At 35.2% G+C, this 19,581-nt stretch overlaps 2 long non-coding RNA genes across 2 annotated transcripts in view; both read left to right on the top strand.

Annotated features, from left to right (window-relative positions):
• The first annotated feature begins 243 nt into the window (after positions 1-243).
• The window catches only part of LOC118741452, a 73,570-nt gene continuing 54,232 nt past the window's right edge, over positions 244-19,581 (top strand). The window contains exon 1 of the long non-coding RNA XR_004993285.1: positions 244-1,259. This is a non-coding gene — a long non-coding RNA (uncharacterized LOC118741452). The remainder of the gene's footprint in view (positions 1,260-19,581) is intronic.
• LOC118741453 overlaps positions 2,781-19,581 on the top strand; it is a 64,024-nt gene continuing 47,223 nt past the window's right edge. The window contains exon 1 of the long non-coding RNA XR_004993286.1: positions 2,781-3,170. This is a non-coding gene — a long non-coding RNA (uncharacterized LOC118741453). The remainder of the gene's footprint in view (positions 3,171-19,581) is intronic.

Raw genomic sequence — 19,581 nt, 5'->3', positions numbered from 1 at the left:
GTTTGAATTCTATTCAACTGCGAGCATCTTCTTGCGGCACAATTTCTCGCCTCGTTGGGGTCGTTGTTTACCTATAATTCCTTGCCCGCCACATGCCACCCCCAAGCGGATTGGTGGGCTGCGACAGTGCACTCGCATGCTTCTTCACTTACTCAGTCGTCGGTGGCCACCAATGAAGCAACTCACTCAAGCGGTCAGTGTCACCATGTGCGCGCTCCATTTCTGCAGACGCAATGCCGGTGACTGTTTGGGAAGTGGGAAATTTTTTCACTTGCTTAGCTCGAGGCTCATTTGCTGTGCTGCGAATTCAGTATAATTTTGCATTTCATGGCGTTGTGGCGCGTTTCCGGTAACTACTGAGCGGCATTTTCGTGACACCGAACGAATTGGGTGAAGTGGACTTTGGTGACCGACCGACATATGTACATACATACATACATACGCACGTATTACAAGCCGTATGAATTTGTGTGAATAAATTTCGGTTTGTTAAGTAAATTGCATCCGGCCAGAAATTCAGGCCGGTCATTAGATTCGTAAGATTAATTGCGAAAAGTCTTTCATTGCCATCTGTGGCTATTCTTCTGTTCTTTGCTGGCTGCCGTTTGGCGTTTATCTCACCTACAAATGTATTACTAGATATGTATACACACATGTGCATACATATATTTATGTATGGACGGGTGCATGTGTGTACATGTATTTAATGTGGCTGCTGTTATGCGTGGGTAAAATTGATTCACCCGCACACGTAACTACTTATTCGCAATCAAGTTTGTGTTGTAATTAATTTATTTACATTTCCGTTTCGCTACGAACTAACAATGCCAGTGGAATTCATAAAGTGAAGCATTGTGGCGGAAGAGGCAGCTGTGAAGACAATACACGAATACTTACGTAGATACATATACGTATATACATTTGCAGCTCTCACATAAAATCTTGATAACAATTGCTGCTGGCATTCCGGCTGGCGATTATTTGTGCGTGGAAAAGAAGCAAATTTTAACGATTGCAATAATTCCCATTATGTGACTTAAATTGTGCACTTATAAAGGCGAGTAATAAGGGCATTCAAATATTGCATGTATGTACACGTATGTTTACAAAGTGCAGATACAATAAGAAAATAACGAAGAAATATTAATTTGGTCTTTTATAAAATCAAGTGAAAATTAACTGTTGAAGTATTTAAAACCAAAACTGGTTGTTGTGAGATGCTTTAGTGAGCTTGCAGTAACTGGTGTGAATAATTGAAAGTAAGTCAGGCTTTAAAAAATATAGTTTGCCGGTAAGTAAGCTATCTATTTATAAACGTAATGACCAAACCAGATATTTAATTAAAATTTTCAGATGAAATATAATTTGGGTGTGCACACTTGCTTGGCTATAAGGTAATCTAGTTAAAAATTATTATTCTGTAGTGTATTTGATTTTCGTAAACTGAATAAAAATTATAGCCACATAACCGGATACATTTCGACAGGTTTATTATTAAATATATTTGATTATATAACCTAAGCATTGGAATGTATAGAAGTGAAAATGACAATAATTCTTACCTTAACAAGTTGTTCTGGGATTACCACACCGACAATACTTCCCACAAATAGGGATAGTATTTCAGTTAGGGATAGTATTTCAATTGTATGTAAGCATATTTGTAAAAAAGCTGCCAGCTTAGGGTCGCTAAGTTTCTAAGTTCCATGAAAGCCGCTAAGATAACGGGAGTTTTAGTGTTGGATTTGTGGACATTCATCGCCGCTGCTGTCGATTTTGACTGGAATATCTTAGATGTCGTTGTCGATTCCTTTAGTTTGTATTAAGTGAATATGCCTCGATTGAATACCTGAGTCGTCCCTAAGATTTCGCTGGGCCCATGGTTTAGCCTGTGTCCAAGCTCTCGCCATGTGTCTGTCTGCAGTGAGCTAAACCTCGCTTAAAACTTGCCGGCTTCTTCTTTTTTTGTGCGGACTAGGCTTTGGACTTCCATATTCGTTATTGCGTACCTTCTTCTTCTTTGGCCCTGTAACAGCCTAAGAGATTTTGGCCGAGTTCAACAAAGCACGCCAGTCGCTCCTCTTCTGTGCCAACTTACAATTAGATAATGAAATCATTCCCGTACTCCAGAAAATCGGCATTAGAGAGCGCATGCATTCCACAATTGGATCGTAAATGTCTTCTTCTTCATGCCCGGAATAGCCCGGACTTTTTCTCCGGGCAAAAATGGATAAAGTGTCAAAGTGCATATCAGCTGCTTTGTGTTTACATGTTGCCTACATTTACTTGGCGCTTTTAAGGAATAGTGAATGGCCTGTGGATGTATTTTCAATCTCTATACACTGAACCAAACATCCATCTCTGGATCAAAGAAAAACTTCCCGTACTTTAAGGTAGAAAATTCTTCCGAATGAGTAAAAAATTCTCCCGAATGCGTAATTTTTTTTTGGAATGTGTGAAAACGTACACGAAAATATGGAACCGTGGATGTAATCTATCATTTTGAAGAAATGCTGGGCATGAAAAGAGGATAAAACTCCTTTAGTGCTGTTTCATTCCCATTTTTATTCATTTTGATTGCTGGTTTTCTTCAATTAAGAGAAGTTTTTTTTTTGTGTATCATTAAAATCATATTTGTGAAACCAAAATTCAATTTCCAAGAGTTTTCATTTAAGTGGAAAACACAACAATAACAACGTTAATCAGCTGTTTCTCAAATTCTGGGCACGAAATGTGGTTTTTTGCATTCCCGTACTTCTGGATTATGTTCCATTTTTGAGAGCAAACTTTTCGCTTATTCTCTAATTACCGGATCCGGTCCGGATTGTTACGGAAAGAACGTAATGTTTGTGGGTGGGGTTGTTTGCTTTTTGCTGCCGTTAAAAAGCTCGACGAGGCTAGTCTTCTCAAGGGCCGCTTTACGCATTAACCCGGTATGCCAATATAAATAGAGAGTGAGGGGATTTGAAAAAGGATTCTCGATGAGATGGATGTGTAAGGCAATTTTGGATTAGAAGTCGCCTCTTGAATTAGTCGCCAAAGCGTCGGCAGATTTCTCCACGACGATGTCACTTGTACTCTAGGAATGCTAACCACAGACAGTGACAAAACACCTGCGAATCGACAGTGTGAGGTGTCGTCTGACTACAAGCCGGTTACCCGCATCGACGGTATGTGCAATACTATATTATCACACTAGAATATTTGAAAGTTCGACAATGTTATCTCTGTATATAATCTCACTAGTAGTAAAAAAATGCTTTGGGCCAAATTAAACATTAAGCTTTGATTAGGGTTTCCAGACGTACTGCTTTTGGGAGTAAACGTACTCCTTTTTATTGCAATATACTCCCTTGTACTCCCAAAAAAAAATATCAGGAAATGTACTCCTTTTTTAGTTTCGTTCTTTTTTTGTACTCCTTTTTCCAGATATTAATATTTTATCATAAAGAGGGTGTAAAATAATATCTGTTGCAGTTTTTTTTTTGTTTTGAAAAATAAAAGGGCCCTTTATAGATTTTGCGAAAAAGTAGTTTATTGTTAATTATCCACAGATTTTACTTCAATTTTATTAATTTGTTTTTAAATTTTAACCTTCATTTGGGTTTACCGGCGGTAAACACTTTGGGAGAAAAGTGCAAGTCTTCGTCGGTTACTTTATTACATATCTTCTGTAACCATAGGCTAATTTCCTCCATTTGGGTCCTTTATGCTCCGTCTTTTGTCCAACATACGGTCTCATACTCAGCAATCGAAAAGACTCGAAACTGGTGACTAGAAGGGCATTCATTCGACCAACCCTATACAGGTTCTTTTCTTTTTTTTATACAAAATCTAAGAAAAAATACACCTGAAAAAGAGGTTCGTGCCGCATGTACTTATCTCCCAAAGCTGGCAAATGCAAATCAGGATTAAAATTTTAAAACCAATTAATAAAATTTGAAGTAAAATACTTACAAAGTTTACAAAAAAACACAAAATCTATAAAAAACCCTTTTATTTTTCAAAAAATCTGTGCGACAGTTATTATTTTGCCCGCTGTACTTTGCTATGCATATTGTGGCAAACACCACTTAGTAAGCAAAGTTAAGTGTGATAGTGAAAAGGTGTAAGCATAGCCTTAGGGGCAGGACGCTCGGGTATAAAAATCAGAAAAATATTAAATTAATTATAAGGCTTAAATTAAAAAAATGGTCATACATTCAGGAAGAGGGAATTCTTTTGTAGTTTTTAGTTTTTTAGTTGGGGAAACTTTCCTATAAGGGTGGTCATTGAGAACCGAATTTTACGCAAAAATACTGTGGACGCAAGTGAAAATTGTGACTTTTGGCAATTATTCTAAGGGGTCCCGTAGGGGCCCTAGGTGGTCGGGAGTAAAATTTTTGTCAATGGCGGTTCATTTCCTCTCCAAAAAGGTCGGAAAAGGTGCCACGTCCACTCCCCCTTCGATCACCATCTCTTTAACAATCTTCCCTATTGGAAAGCCAACCCATATAGTTATTTATTTTTCACATTTATTGTTGCTTTGAAAAAGATTTCTAAGATATCTTTGTTTGTTTGTACCCCATTAATGGTAATTTGTAACAATAAATTGCACAAAAAATTAAAAAAAAAATTGTACTCCTTTTTTATGTCATGTACTGCTTTTTTTCTATCGAAAATATTAATGTACTCCTTTATCCGTTTCAAAATCTGGCAACCCTAACTTTGATTGTAAATATTTTTTACAAACATTCGAAACTAAGAGTAGAACTCCACAAGAACTTTCGGCGCTCAAGCTCCTGCCTGCAATACTTGTGGAGTTCTACTCTAAGGGCTATAGATTAGGACTCAAGGTGTTGGAATCAAAAACTTTGTTAAAATCAGATGTATAAATAGAATCGGTTCTTTTGCCGAGCCTTGCCGCACTTCTGATAGACATCTGACCGGTCATAGAAGTGCCAAAGAAGATTATAATTGAAGATTAGTTGTCAAAGGAAGACCCCAAAAACCTTCTATTCAGCAGTCGATCTTACATAATTCGTTATAATAATAACACCGACACATACAAGAAGTGGTGTGTGCTTTTAACCAGACCCACCTACCGACACGAATTTCGACCCGCTGAATCCAAATCTCAGGTCCTTTTGAATCGTTTCCTCTCAACATTTCGAGTAAATTGCAAAAATTGCGAATTTTTTGCCTCTTTTCCAATTTTCGCAATTTACTCAGATTCTGAACCAGCGGGTCGAAACACGTGTTGGTACGTGGGTCCGGTTAAAAGCACACACACCGCTTTTTTTCGTGTGCCGGTGTATCTAATAATAGATTGGCGCATACAATTGGTCGTATGAATAAAAACTAAGCAATTGGTTTTTCTTAAAATTTCCAACCTTTTATTTAATTAAATAATTCACACGGCCCAATTCGTTAGTGTAAGGCCGATCTTCCGCTCCGATTTGTGGGGTTGGCCTTGATGTTGTCACACAAAGCAGAGGGACCTACAGGTTTACGTCGACTCCGAACGGCGATTGTCTTTTTATGAGGAGCTGTTTTATGGCAGAAATACTTTCAGAGGTTTGCCATTGCCTGGCGGAAGCAACCGCTATCTATTAGAAAACAACTTTGTTGTTTTTTTTTTTATATTGGTCGGAAACTGGGCTGGAAGCCAGGCCCTACGGAATGGTAGCGCGCCCTAGTAACCACTATACCACAGTGGCTGCTATAATTCGTTATACCTGCCTAGAATTGTGTTGCGCATTTTCAATAATACTCACACTTCTTTGAGCAATCAAATCAACTGTTCTTATGTCATATTTTTTTTTACGTTGCACACTAGTCGCTGCGGTGAGCCAAGAAAAAAAAAAAATAAAGCTAGAAATTTGAATCTTTAATAATTGAAATAAGAGTAAGTTTTTTCAATGAAATTGCTTTTTTTTGTTTTTATGCCACAGTGTTTACAAATAGCTTCAAAAGAAAATCATATGCATACAAACATACATATCTGTGTTCGTATGGAAAAGTAGCTTATGTCGAAAGGCTGGCTTTAGTATAAATCGGCATTCGCAGCATACGATTGCGAATGACTTACGGGCGCTAAGCCGTTAAACAACTTTTAGCAAATAAACGTGCAAGAAATAGTTCCGGACTAGCAAGTCAATATTCTCTTAAAGTCTCATCAAAAAACTCCTTGTCGTTTAAAAAATAAAGGGAATGCCGCATTATACTAAAGCCGGCCTTTCGACATAAGCTACTTTTCCATACGAACACAGATATGTATGTACATAATTAATTTGTTATTGAAATGCGATCAGCTTTAAAGTGAAGTGTTATTCAAAAGAGCAAGAAAAAGCGCCGTAACAAATACTTATTGAAGGTCATGATTCAATAATACAAGGTTAGATAATTATTGACAGCCGCGTTTTGACACTCCCTTACAAAAGGTTGCATTTACGAAGGACAGAGAAAGGAGAAGAAAGCAATCCCTTGTTGCGAAAATGGTAGTAGATAAATACGCAAAGTAGGCAATTAGTAGTGAAATTCCTTTTGTAAATTCTAATGTATTTGCAGGAAATCTGGCATTTTAAACGAAATATTGAACGAAATATTAATATATCTACGTGAATTACGTAATTTATGTGCTATTTAGCTACATATATAAAAACTGCAAAAGGACTCAAAATTAAAATAAAACTACTATGAGATTTATGTAAACATCCAATTTGAAAAGAATTTATGTTTTCATCAGTTAAATGTGCTTAATATGCATATACAAATAAACAAATTGCACAAAAGCTTATACTTCGATTTCACAGCAAAGCTACACTTTTTCCAAGTAAATTTGCAAAGAAGCAACACCGTGCCACTGCTAAGGCAGCGGTGCGAGAGAGACAACTGTCAGTTTATCGAACCTTGTATTATTGAATCATGGTACAATAAAAACAGGTAGAAGCCAAATTGACATCAAACCTACAAAAGTCAAAGTTTTCGGGAGAGTAAAAATTAAAATGAGCGTGTGTAAGGAAAAATAAAAAAATTACATTTCGCTGGTTGACGTTTTTAAGTAAATTTGAAGTTTTGTATTTATTTATTTATTTTCTTTAGTTAAAATTTGTTAATTTGTATGTTCTTTTCTATTTTTTTATAATTGAAAGTTTATATTTATAGTACCTGTTTTAATTTTGTATAATATACAAATGTATGTATAAAGCGATATATGTACTAGGCATAACGTTGGGCAATCAATAAAACAACGGAACACAAATAATGATTGCGACATTCCCTGGAATGCATTTTCAATAAGTTTGGCTTTCTCCAACTCTGTCTTGAGTGCTGAGTTTTCACCCTCCAGATTTTCAATTATTGACTTCAGCAACAGAATTTCGAGTTTGTAGCTGGATTGTTCTAAGTCTCCACTAAACGACTTAAATTATAAATATTTCTATAAATATATCGCGTTTTAACAATGCTTACTCAGTTTGTGAAGCGCGATCATTTATTAAGCTTTCACAACTTGATTTATGAGTTGCAGTGTTGTTGGAAGGACTTTCCGGCATAAGGGTCATAGGAAGAGCACTTGGCATCAAACGTTCCTTTCCTGTACCTCCTGGTGCATTTATGAAATCTGCTGCTTTAAAATGCTTAACGCACAGCAAGGCATTTCGCTGCAGCTCTACCCCACAGCTGCTTTACCAACGCTCCTTACGCCGAGGGCATTGAGGCACGTTAAAAAAATTAGTGATGTCTGCATTATATTTAACACCACATAAAAAACAACGCTTCAGGTGCTGCATTTTTAACACATACACTAAGTATAAAACGCACAACACTACAAAAATGCAAATGTTAATTAAAATTTGTTTTTAACGAACATTCAAAAAAACAAACGACATGACATTTTAAGCGTAACGAAATATAGGAAATAAAATAAAATCAAGTTGAAGTTTAAAGGTTTGGTTCTCATGAGAGCAACGTCATTTTGGCTTCTACCTGTATTTATGTGCCTTGTTATTGAATCATGATTGAAGGTAATCAAAATGAATATTGAAAAGGATTTTATTTTTATTTCATTTAAATGTTCCTAATTTGGTTCAATGGATTTCTTATATGTACATAGGTATGTACATATAACAGAGCTGTAAAATGATTGAATCAATAGGATCTGCATTCACTCGACATTCTTTTCAAAATTTTGATTGTTTGTTTGTATAAAAAAAGCCTCATTCCTGAGTGTCTTAAAATGCTTGAAAACAAATAAACTGTGTTGTGTTTTTGAATGGTAGATTGACATTCAGTATGGAATGTGAATGTTACAGAAGCATTCGCACACACACATGATTGTATATTTAAAATGAATGCACACTTTTTACCATTCAGTACTAATACTTTTTTCCCAGGGTTGAAATATTTTATACTTTAAAGTTTAAACATATCTGGAATTGAAAAAAAAAACATATATGTATACGTATGTATGTATTTCAACGCGTATGTATAGACGTTTTCTGACATTAACCCATGGCTAATGACTGGTGCGAAATCAGTCCAAACAAACATCGCAACCGTCGAGCACAAAGGACACATCTTGATACATACATTTACATATATTACATTCGAAACTAGTGAACTGTATATATAAATATAAAACAGTGAATTGAGTTTTTAAAACTCTTGCTTGAAAAAACTTAAGAATTTCATTACCGGCATCTGCCCCTTCGTATTATAGACTTTTAGAACTATAAAAGGTCTATTCTGCACGTAACCGAAGATTTTTTAACCGGAAAATTTTATTACCAAAAAATGTTACCTGTTCATGTCACCGCGATTCTAGGAACGTTGGTAATGCTATATATTCAGCAATTCATCCATGAAGAATTGTGGGAATTCTGGCATTGCATATTTCACGGGGCGGGGCAATATTTTGTTACCAGCTTATGAGATGGTAACAAAATTTACCGGTTACAAGAGTACACCAATTGCGAAAAGGGTTTAAAAATTGATTGTAGACATTTTTTCGCAGAATATATGTATATATAAATTTAATTTGTATGATTTATTTTCTATTAATTTTTTTCTTCAGTTATCAAATTTGAAAACTTTCAAAACGAAATTTTATAGGGTTCTTGTTTTCTTTAAAGAGGGGTTGAGGAGTTACATTGTAAAATTTTTTTTTTAATTATTAATTAAAAGGTGTACTATTTAAACATATTTACTACGCACTTCTGCAGTAGGGTACTATAACTTTTCTCACGTAACGGATATTTGGAACAACCAAAATCGAGATAGATATATACTACATTTATGTACATATGTATGTATATACCGTAAATGCCCAGAATAAAAAGAGAAGTTGATTAGTCCATCTCCGTCTGTATGTCTGTCCGTTTGTTTGTGTACACGAGAACTCTAGGAAAAGTTGAGATATCGGAAGAAAATTCGGTACGCGGGTTTCCCTTTATGCAGGGCAGAAGCGTATTGAAAATACAAAAATTAAACCATAACCTGGTCCCTCCCATAAAACGGAAATTTCGAAAAATTCAAAAAATTCAATATTTCCTTAATTACAGAAAACAAATTGCTAAATAAGTCACATGTTTATTATTATACATTTTTGAAAAATGGGACATATTTCTAACTTTTGAAATCAATTTGCTCAAAACATACATTTAGAATAATGTTTTAAGAAATAATTACACCCGAGCGCATTTGTCCACATGGGTATTATAACTTTGTTCGCATAGCGGTTGTTTGTTGTCTAGCCCTTCAGGTTAATAAAGATTGTAGAAAACGATTTTTGCTTGTGTGGGGTCCCGTTTGATTCCCAAAATTGGAAGGAACTGATTTTTTCAAATTGCAACACCTAATAAATAAATTATTTCTAAAATAGGTTACAGCAGACAATGTTTAATCATTTTTTATTAATATACCGACACCTGATTGGAAGATCAACCTATCTCGGCAGCCAATTCAAAAAAGCCTTAACTCAGAAAACTTTTTATGAAAGTCCTACTTCAGAATTTGGTTGAAGAACGCCCTATCTCAAATGAAAATATATTGAAAATTTGCCGAGGTAGGGCGTTTTTGAACCGCATTCTGAGATAGGGCGTTCTTCAACAAAATTCTGAAATAGGGTGTTCTAGAACAGTTTTTTGAGATAGGGAGTTTTCGAACTGGCTGCCGAGATAGGTCGATCTTCCACTTAGGTGTCGATATGTAGTTTTGATGTTAACAAACAAACCAAAACTTGGGTTAAAAAGCGTGCTCAATGAAATGGGTATAAATTCTTAAATATTGCACTTTCGGAAAAGGATGTTAATGAAAATAGGGACCAACGAATTTTGTTAAATATTTTTTTTGTTGAAAATGTTGATAATTTGTGGCTTATTGTAAATGAAAAAACCTCCACAAACCAAAAAATTCGATTTTCGAATCTTTATTAACTGCTTGACCCAATAGCGACGAAAAAAAGTACGAAGAAATTTGTATCAAAAATTTTTATAATTAAATAATGAAATGTATATATGTATGTCTAAATTTAGAACCAGAAGCTCTTAAATTTGTTAGTTTATATTAACTTATATATGTATGTACTAATTTATGCATTATGCATTATTAATGGTGTATTGGTAACACTTATTTGGAAAGCTGACAATTTTCTAAACAGAGATGTTAAAATCATTAATAATTTATATTTTTCATAATGACATTCTAACGACACGTTCACAAAAAATATTTCTCCAATTAATATTTTTTATTCTTATAAATCCTTGTACAAATTTAAGTGAAAAAACTGATGATAACGCTCTATTAACTATTTTTCGTGTTGAAATTTTGCAGTCTTTTTAATAAAATGCAACCTGGCGTATTTTTCAGAGGGTTTTGTGTGTTCAAAATATTTATATCAATTGATTGGTACTGAGTGGATGTGTGCACACATAGCAAAAGCTGCATTCATCTGAGTGCTTATTCAGTGTTAAAAGTGAATCGTTCGTCATTCAATTTTTTCAATCTTTCTTTGAATATGGAAATGTGTGCAAACTATAAGCCGCATTATTCAATAAGGGAGAATTCAATGAAAACATAATAATATAAAATTGATGATTTTTAATTTCAAATGATTTCACAGTTTTACAGCTCTGACATATAATAGTTAAGCAAGTATCTTTGTTAGTGTTTTCTCCCAGCAGCTAAAGATTTGTTTCTGTGTTGCTCTTATTTCTTCAAGTATGTATAAGTAAACTCGTGATGATTCTAAACCATTACTATTTATCTGCCAAAAAATGCCACTCGCTGTGTTATCTCTATGGGTTTGCTGAAACTATATACCGTGCAATTGCGATATATTTCGCGGTTGCGTGGATAGTTTTGTGCTTCGATCTCCTGTCCGAAGACCATTTAAATTAGAAAAAGTGTTTTTCGAAAAGCGGCCGCTTCACGGCAGGCATAGCCAAACCTCCCAGTGTATTTCTGACTTGAAAAAGCTTCTCATTAAAACCATTTGCCTTTCGGCGGCGGTGTATAATTGAATGTCAATTTGTTTTACAAATAACTTTAAGACGGACACCAAAAATCAGAGGAGAAGCTCGGCCAAGCGCCTGAATATTACACATATATACATACATATATATGTACGTAGTAGGGGAGCCCAGGATCTAAAGGCTTCCAAAAATGTAAAAAAAGGTGGAGCGCTGCCATCACGATGCCCTGTTCGTGCTGTGTCGTGCTGTTCCATAATCTGATAATTATCTGGAGGAATTTGCTCAAGCTGACATTTGAAAACAATTTTTTTCTTAAACCAACGCAGAAACAAGAAAATCGAGACTTGTTTTTGAACTTAGAAAACATATTCTTATTAGTAATGAAGAAAATCTGAGACAATATAATCTAATATATAAAAATCTCGTGTCACGATGTTTGTGGTCAAACTCCTCCTAAACGGCTTTTTTGTGTATATATGGTAGATATGAGAATCGAATGTGAAGTCTGTTTCATACCGCTAGCTGCAGGGGGCGTGGCACCTCCCATACAAACCGAATTTTTCATACTGAATATGCTGGGAAATGTTCATGGAAGAGGACTCGAACATGGTATGGAGATATATGAAAACAATCGCATACTCTTGGAGAAAAATTGTGGTTATCGGAAAAGGGGGCATGGCACCTCCCATACAAATCGAATTATTCAAATTGCATATCTCCGGAAGTGTTCATGGTAGAGTAGTCGAACATGATATGGAGATATATGAAATCAATCCCATACTCTTAGAGAAAATTGGGGCCATATGAAAATGGAGCCTTTCAAACGCACTGAAACTATTAAGTATCTTTGTACGGAAATACACTTTTGCTAGGTTATTTAAGACGGCAATGGAAATATGCCTTCTGACAACCACCAAACCGTAATATTAGAAGATAAATGCGTCACTGAAAATCATGAACGTGAACTGTTGGTGAAAATGTTGGACAAAAATGTTTCAATGCAAAAAAAAATTAATTTGGGCGGGACGAAGTTTTGCCGAAAAGAATAAGTGTGTATGAGAAAAAAATTCATCAAAATTATAATGAAAGGCATGCCAGTCAACCAATATTTTCTATATTTCAGATTTATAATTCCCTTAGTAAAAGTGTACACAAAATTTCATGAAAACACTTATCGTTTCCGCCAACAGGGGTAGGGGTGTGCATATAATTCAATCTCTACTGCACTTCATATTTCTCTTTATTTAGATTCCAAGGAATCGGAGCTAATTTACTATTTTTGTCGTCAGACATGACCACTGTAAATTAACTAAAATGTATATTAATGTGCTATTGAGGTAAACTAATACTTTTTTTTTGCGAAAATGTGTATAATACATATGTACATACATATGTATGTATGAATGTATATAAACAGCTCACATGGGTTTCATTCTCTTTTTGATAAGCACATTTTTTTCGAATGACAGAAACACATTTGTTTGCGTCACAAAAGCAATAAACAAGGAACGACTACTATTTTGTTGACTTAATTGAAATCGCGATGAAATGCTATAGGTCATTAGATAACGGTATGGTATCTATGTATATCTAAATATAATTCGAATGCCAGAGGGGAAATTACAAATGAGAAAAGGGCTAGGAGTGAAGTATTACTTAAGTAGTTCGGTGAGTGAATATTTTGGGTAAGAAATGAGATGTCTTTTTTTTAATAAATTGGTGTATATGCAGGGTTAAGTAGACTTACAACGCCGACTTTGTTGAGAAATCGGTTATGTTTTCTCATCATTGAAGATTTAACATAGTTCCACTCGTACTTATACAACAAACGTATCTACAAAGGAAAACCCGCATCGGGATGTACATACATATATTTAGTTCAAAACTTGATCATTAAACCATTGATGAGTGCAAGACCATGGGACTAATCCGGGATGACTCCGGGAGCAATCGCAACGGAGCATGCGATTAATACAACTTTTGATCTCTTTATATGGAATGAACTGATCGCTTTTGTTCGAGCATGTCCTATGAAGAGACTAATTGTTCACCTTTATACCCGAACGGGTATAAAAAGCGACTATTCACTTTTAAAAAATAAAAATAAAAATTTGCGCCAGCTGAGATTCGAACCGGGGTGCTCAGTTTTGTTAGGCGAATACTCTCTCTGTGTGCCAACGCCGCACATGACATTTCATTGACTAAGTGCATACATATCATTAAATCGTTAATACTACCCGTTAGAGATGAGTTGGAGACTAATTGATCTGCAATTATACCCATAAGGGATGAGTCGAGACTAATTGACCTCCATTAGTACCCGTATGAGACTAGTTGGGACTAATTAATGCCCAATTGTACCCGATTGAGAGTAATCTCGGAATACTCTCTTTAGAGATTAGTCGCACAATTTTTTGCAGGGTATGTATGTGAGTCAGCTTGTGTGTGTCTGACTGTGCAAATAGAAAAATGACATGAATATACATTTTGAAAACAAAGCATTCCAAATTTTGCTCAATTTCCCTTGGTCATATGTATAAACATACGGGTATATTACACTCCCTTGTTTAGCGACTGCATTGGTGTTTGGATACACCAACACCATCATAATCGCCGACCAAAATCAACATGCAAAAACAGCAGCACGCCGACAGATGGACCGAACTTGTTGTGCCAAATTGAGAAGCAGCGTTTTTTTTTTGCTTTGAGTTTTTGGAAAATTTGTCTATCCGTTACTTTTAAAACTTTATTATATTTACTCGTATGTTACAGGGATACAAAAATGTTGGAGTAGGAAGTTTCTGTGAACAATGTTACTCATACGCAGTGTTGTATGAATTTAACGAGTTTGCGCATTGTCTGACAATTAAATTATAGTTTTTCGATCGAGATTATGGAAATTTTCTGATTGAAATCTCATGAAATATTTCGACTCTTTGGTTAAATAGTATGTTTTTAATATACATATCTATACAAAGATATGTATGTCATATAGTGATCTACGCAAATCTGAACTAACAAGAAAAAACGTGTCGTAACTATAAGCAAAGTGTTTGCAGATTTATATTTCTGCCGTTCACACTATCTGAATTTCGGCTTCATTCATATCGAAATCAAATAATTTTAATATTTATGGTGTTTTTTTTTTCTGTGCTCTTTATGACCTTATAGCAAGTATATTCAACAATTTTATTGAGCTTGAAGCCGTTTTTAAATAACCACCACATCAGCTCAGCAGACTTCTTCATTAAGTTCGCTGGGATTTGGAGGCGCAACTTCGGTGTTCAAAACCAGTGTTCTTATCCACTGGTTTGTGTTAAAGTGCCTGTCACATAATATACGCCATGTTTTTTGGTGAGGTGAGGAAAAAATCCTGACGTGATAGAGCAAAACGTACTTCAGACTCGTGTTCAGCGCACCAAAATACATGGTGGTAGGGTATTCCTGTCAAAAGTACGTGACACTTTTTTCTTTGTGGAGCTGTGTTATGTGTCATTTAATTTAGGCGCCACTGTTGAGGGAATTCACAATTTGTGCTTGAGAATATGCCATCATTTTTATTGGGAAATCAAGTACAAACCACATACCCATATCTACACGTACTAACCTTATATCTAGAAATCATGAAAGTATGTGTGAACGCTATTGATTTCGGTTCAGTAGTTTGGAAGTAATTTAAGTAATTTCAAGCCTATATGTGAACATAATAAAAGGTTTGTCCTAAATTTGTTTGCCTTTGCTTACCTTAATGAAGGCGGAGCGTTATGTGCGTTCCGGCTTTACTCTTTCCTCAATGTAAGGTTGCCACGATAATTTCTTGTTTAAAATAGAGCACAAATTCGATAAATCGAGGTACGATCCGCATAGGATATCTTATATTTCCATATGATTGGGATTAACATAAAATGTACTTTATGTTCGTCCAGGCCCACTACCTTAGTGAGCGGGCGGATTGTGAAGAAATATGTTTTCTACATTTTTCTTGGCCCAAAAAACATAAGTCTCAAATACGTTTAAGAACGGTCTACTGCAACGTCCTTACCCCGATTACGCCAACTTATCACACATTCTTTTTTCTAAGGAGAGTTAAAACTATCAGACCGGTTCTCATACCCTTCATGCAAAAAATAGCGGCTGATTCTATTATAACACGAATTATATTTTTAAACAAAAAATCGCAATTGCGCGCACTGACAATATTTCTGTATAGTCTGGATGCTATTCCACAAAAATCGAAATACGTTTGCTACACCTGAAAAGCATTTAGCAAGATATATATGTATATCTATCTAATGCTATCCGGTGCCACTCACTTGAAGGCCTTAAAAGAGTCTGTTGTCCAAACAAGGCGACGCTTATCCAACAGGTCACACCAGGCAGTGGCATTGCTCCTAAGGTTCGATGAAATTTCTATTCAACGGAGATGCCATTCATATCAATCAAAGCTATGTTTAATTCCTATTATAGAAATATATCTACGTAGAGATGTATGTATGTTTGCAGCTATGTGCGGAAGAATCCATGAAATGGCTTGCGCTACATTTCCTCCCTTCGAAAGTCTTGCTTTGCATTTATACATCTCGACAAAATGGAAATCGAAAATAGAAAAAACAACAAGCGCAACAAAAAATTAGGTCAATAACAAAGCAATAGAGCCAAATAGTACAGCTCGTAAAGATAACAAACACTCTGATGCGTTTTCAGGCGCTTGATGAGCTCATTCTGCGTCATTTGCTTGCTTATCAGCGATTTCCAAGCAGCCAAGCATGTAGTTGTTGTCATGAAATATTAAATAAAAATAAACCGTTAGTGCTTTGCAATTTGCATCCAAATGCTGGTCTTGAAATTTTTACATTTTCATTTCAAGCGTGTTACGAGTATTGAGCTTTATACTAACATTTTTTCGGGAAAAATTAAAACGAGCAGCAAATTTTGAGCGATAGAAGTTTTAACAAGCTGGTATTTAGGTGATCGCTGCGTCGCCTCATCAGACTTTTACTAGACTTCAGTGGGAGTCGACATCCGCAGCTCACTGCTCGATGTGCAAACACCCCGAAAACTCTTCCTGTTATAGATGCGAAATTGATGGAAATTTTAGCTCAACATCAGTATATCTAAAAATATGTTGAAATACTGTCGCTTGGACATGGTTTAGTTGAGCCCGTAAAAGCGCTGTTTCACTGTTCCACTGTCCCTCGGTAATCAAAAATATCCTCAGATTCTCCTAATGTGCGTGTCTACTAAGAAAAACGGAAAAAAATAACGTCATTCACAGCGCAAAATCAACTTTAATTCGGTTATTGTGTGATTCTTGCTCTCTGCTGATGCAAATTATCCAATAAAGCGGGCATTTTTGTGCGCTATGAGTTGTATAAATTGTAAAATTGGTTTTTGCATTCATTTATTTTTTGTCATTTGCGTATTTATTTTTTATTTTTTTTTGTCGTCCAGCTTGATTAACTTGACTTTGATTGCCTGCTTTTCAGGCCGTCTGTGCTGATAAAGCCAACCAGCCGCAGATTTGTTGTGTTCGCGGTCAATTTAAGTTTTTGCGCACACTTAGGTATATATGTACATATTATTCTACACATACATACATACTATATAGACAATGAAGTAAGCAGTTATTTTGTACAATTCGTAAATCTCTAGTGAACAAACTTTAGATACAGTTACAAGTTCAACTATTTTCGCAATACACATACATATATACATAAGTAATACGATATGTATTCAATTGATTAAAACCTTTTTGTATGTAGATACATAAGCTTTATATTTACGTATTTATTACCGCAGAATCAAAATTCAGAAATATGTATAATTTTAATCACTGAAACCAACAAAATAACATTTCGGCGTATTGGCGTTGAAAATTTAATGAATGTCTGGCATTAGACAAGACATGAAAAGATTCTGAGGAAAACCATATGATATGAAACGAATACATTTTTGATACCATGTTATCATCTCAAATGAACTTGAATGGCGAGTTCTTTTTTGGTTCTTATTAATCAACATTCGCTGAATTCCGTAATGTTGTTTTTTTTTTTGTTTACAACATCTTAACCACAAGTACTTATATAAGGGCATTTAATTTTCAATTTAATTTCAACGCAACACTTACCGCTATTTGGATGTACTCGTAACCAGTAAAAATACCGATTTAAGTCCAGATATTATTACAGATATTATAACATTTTTTTATTAATTTAATATTACCGTCATAAAGCTATAAGGGTAACTGTTCTGATGCAAGTCAAGCTTTTTTTCTATTTTACTCATATTTACAATATTGCTTGACCGCAAGTGCTTTTTCTTCTTGATTGGCGCTGTAACCGCATTAGCGTTTTCGGCTCCTTCGTTATAAGCTTTTATTATGACTCTATAGATTAAAGAAAATGATCATATGGACTAAACAGCGGCCTGTAAAGTAGCTGTTAGACGTGGTAAGTGCAAATCCTTTTCAAAAGTTTGTCAAACTCGAGAATTTCCAAAAGAGATTGCAGGAGCATGCAATGTGGCTTTCGAAAGCAGTTTCCCACGCTACTTTTTGTCTACTTACACTCGAGCTCGAGCTTACAGCTGCGCCAATATATTGAGGTTTTTCACGGTTAAGAAAAGGTACTTTTGTTAGCTCTATGCCATTTAGTATTATTCTGACCCTTCAAAATGCGCCTTCGAGTGGCGCTTTAAGATTTTGCCTTCAGAAACTTGCTTGGTTTGGCGATGTTATTTAGTTGAAGGAAAAATTCATAACACCATTCGAGGTTGAATTTTGAAGGATAATAATATTACTAGAAAAATACTTGAAATAATTCCAGTAGATTTTTATTATATAGTCAAAAAATATTCTTCTTCTTTTAGCTCCTTACTTCGCTTCTTTTGGCCTCGTTCCTTTTTGAAATAATAAAATTCCACTAGTAACTAAAAAAACTTCACGTTACAAATAGTTTTCCACCAAAAACACATGGATAATGAAGAATGTAGGAAACTGCTTTATTTTATTATGGAAGAAGGCAGAAAATGCTCGAAGAAAACCAGATTTTTCCATTTTTTAGTATGGCGGTCTCCGCGTCAAAACACTTTTTGATGGTTTGGACTGTTGCATTGCATTAAAAAATGCTGCCGACTTTATTTTCATTTAGAAAGTTAACCACTGATTATTTTGTTGAATTCTTTTTTTTATTAATTTCAAAGTAATACAAGGCAAGCGAAGAGAAGGAAGTATAATGCAAAAAATGGTGGTCCTTGAATATATACAATCCTTAATTTCATGTTTTGCTTTTTTAATTTTCATTAATTTAAAAGTGTCTAAGGATTAAGTGAGTTTTCATGTTGGAGAGGAGGAGATTCGTGTTAATATTTAAATTGTGTGATACCCCAGATCGAATATGCATATCGAGCAAGCCATTCGTGAGATCGGAGCGTCAACAAGGTACTGGAAAACTAGGTTAACATAATGCGCCACATGAATGAAATCGTGTTATGGACCACCCGTTATACATATATGTACATACAGTGGTCGTAATAATTATAGCCGCACCACATTTTGACATATTTTAACATATAATTTTTGTTGTTATTTAATTTTCATTATTTTTTTTTATAAAAATATAGTTTAATCTTTAACAAAACCCGTGTAAATCCAAGTTTAAAACTTTGTGCAATATTAAAAAAAATCAACAAGCTTTCGTTTAGTTTCTAGCTTATTTAATTAGACTAAAATTGTCGGCCGCTGTGGTGTAGTGGTAAGCAGTGCGCGCTTCCACTCCGCAGCACCTGGGTTCAAACCCTGGTCAAAGCAACATCTCAAAAAATATAGAAAAAAAGGTTTTTTCTTAACAGCGGTCGTCCCTCGGCAGGCAATGGCAAACCTCCGAGTGTATTTCTGCCATGAAAAACAGCTTCTCATAAAAATACCATCGCCGTTCGGAGTCGGCGAAAACTGTAGGTCCCTCCGCTTTGTGTGACAACATCAAGGCGCACGCCACAAATCGGAGGAGAAGCTCGGCCAAACACTAACATATGTGTAAGCGCCAATCTATTATTATTATTATTATTTTTATTAAAATTAAGCGGAGTTGAGTTGAGTTGAGTTGAGTTGAGTTGAGTTGAGTTGAGTTGA

Source organism: Rhagoletis pomonella, unplaced genomic scaffold, assembly GCF_013731165.1.
Source record: "Rhagoletis pomonella isolate Grant_MI unplaced genomic scaffold, Rhpom_1.0 Rhpom_scaffold_00006, whole genome shotgun sequence".
NCBI lineage: Eukaryota > Metazoa > Arthropoda > Insecta > Diptera > Tephritidae > Rhagoletis > Rhagoletis pomonella.
The sequence above is the reverse complement of the archived record's forward strand: the minus strand, read 5'-3'. Positions and strand labels throughout refer to the sequence as shown.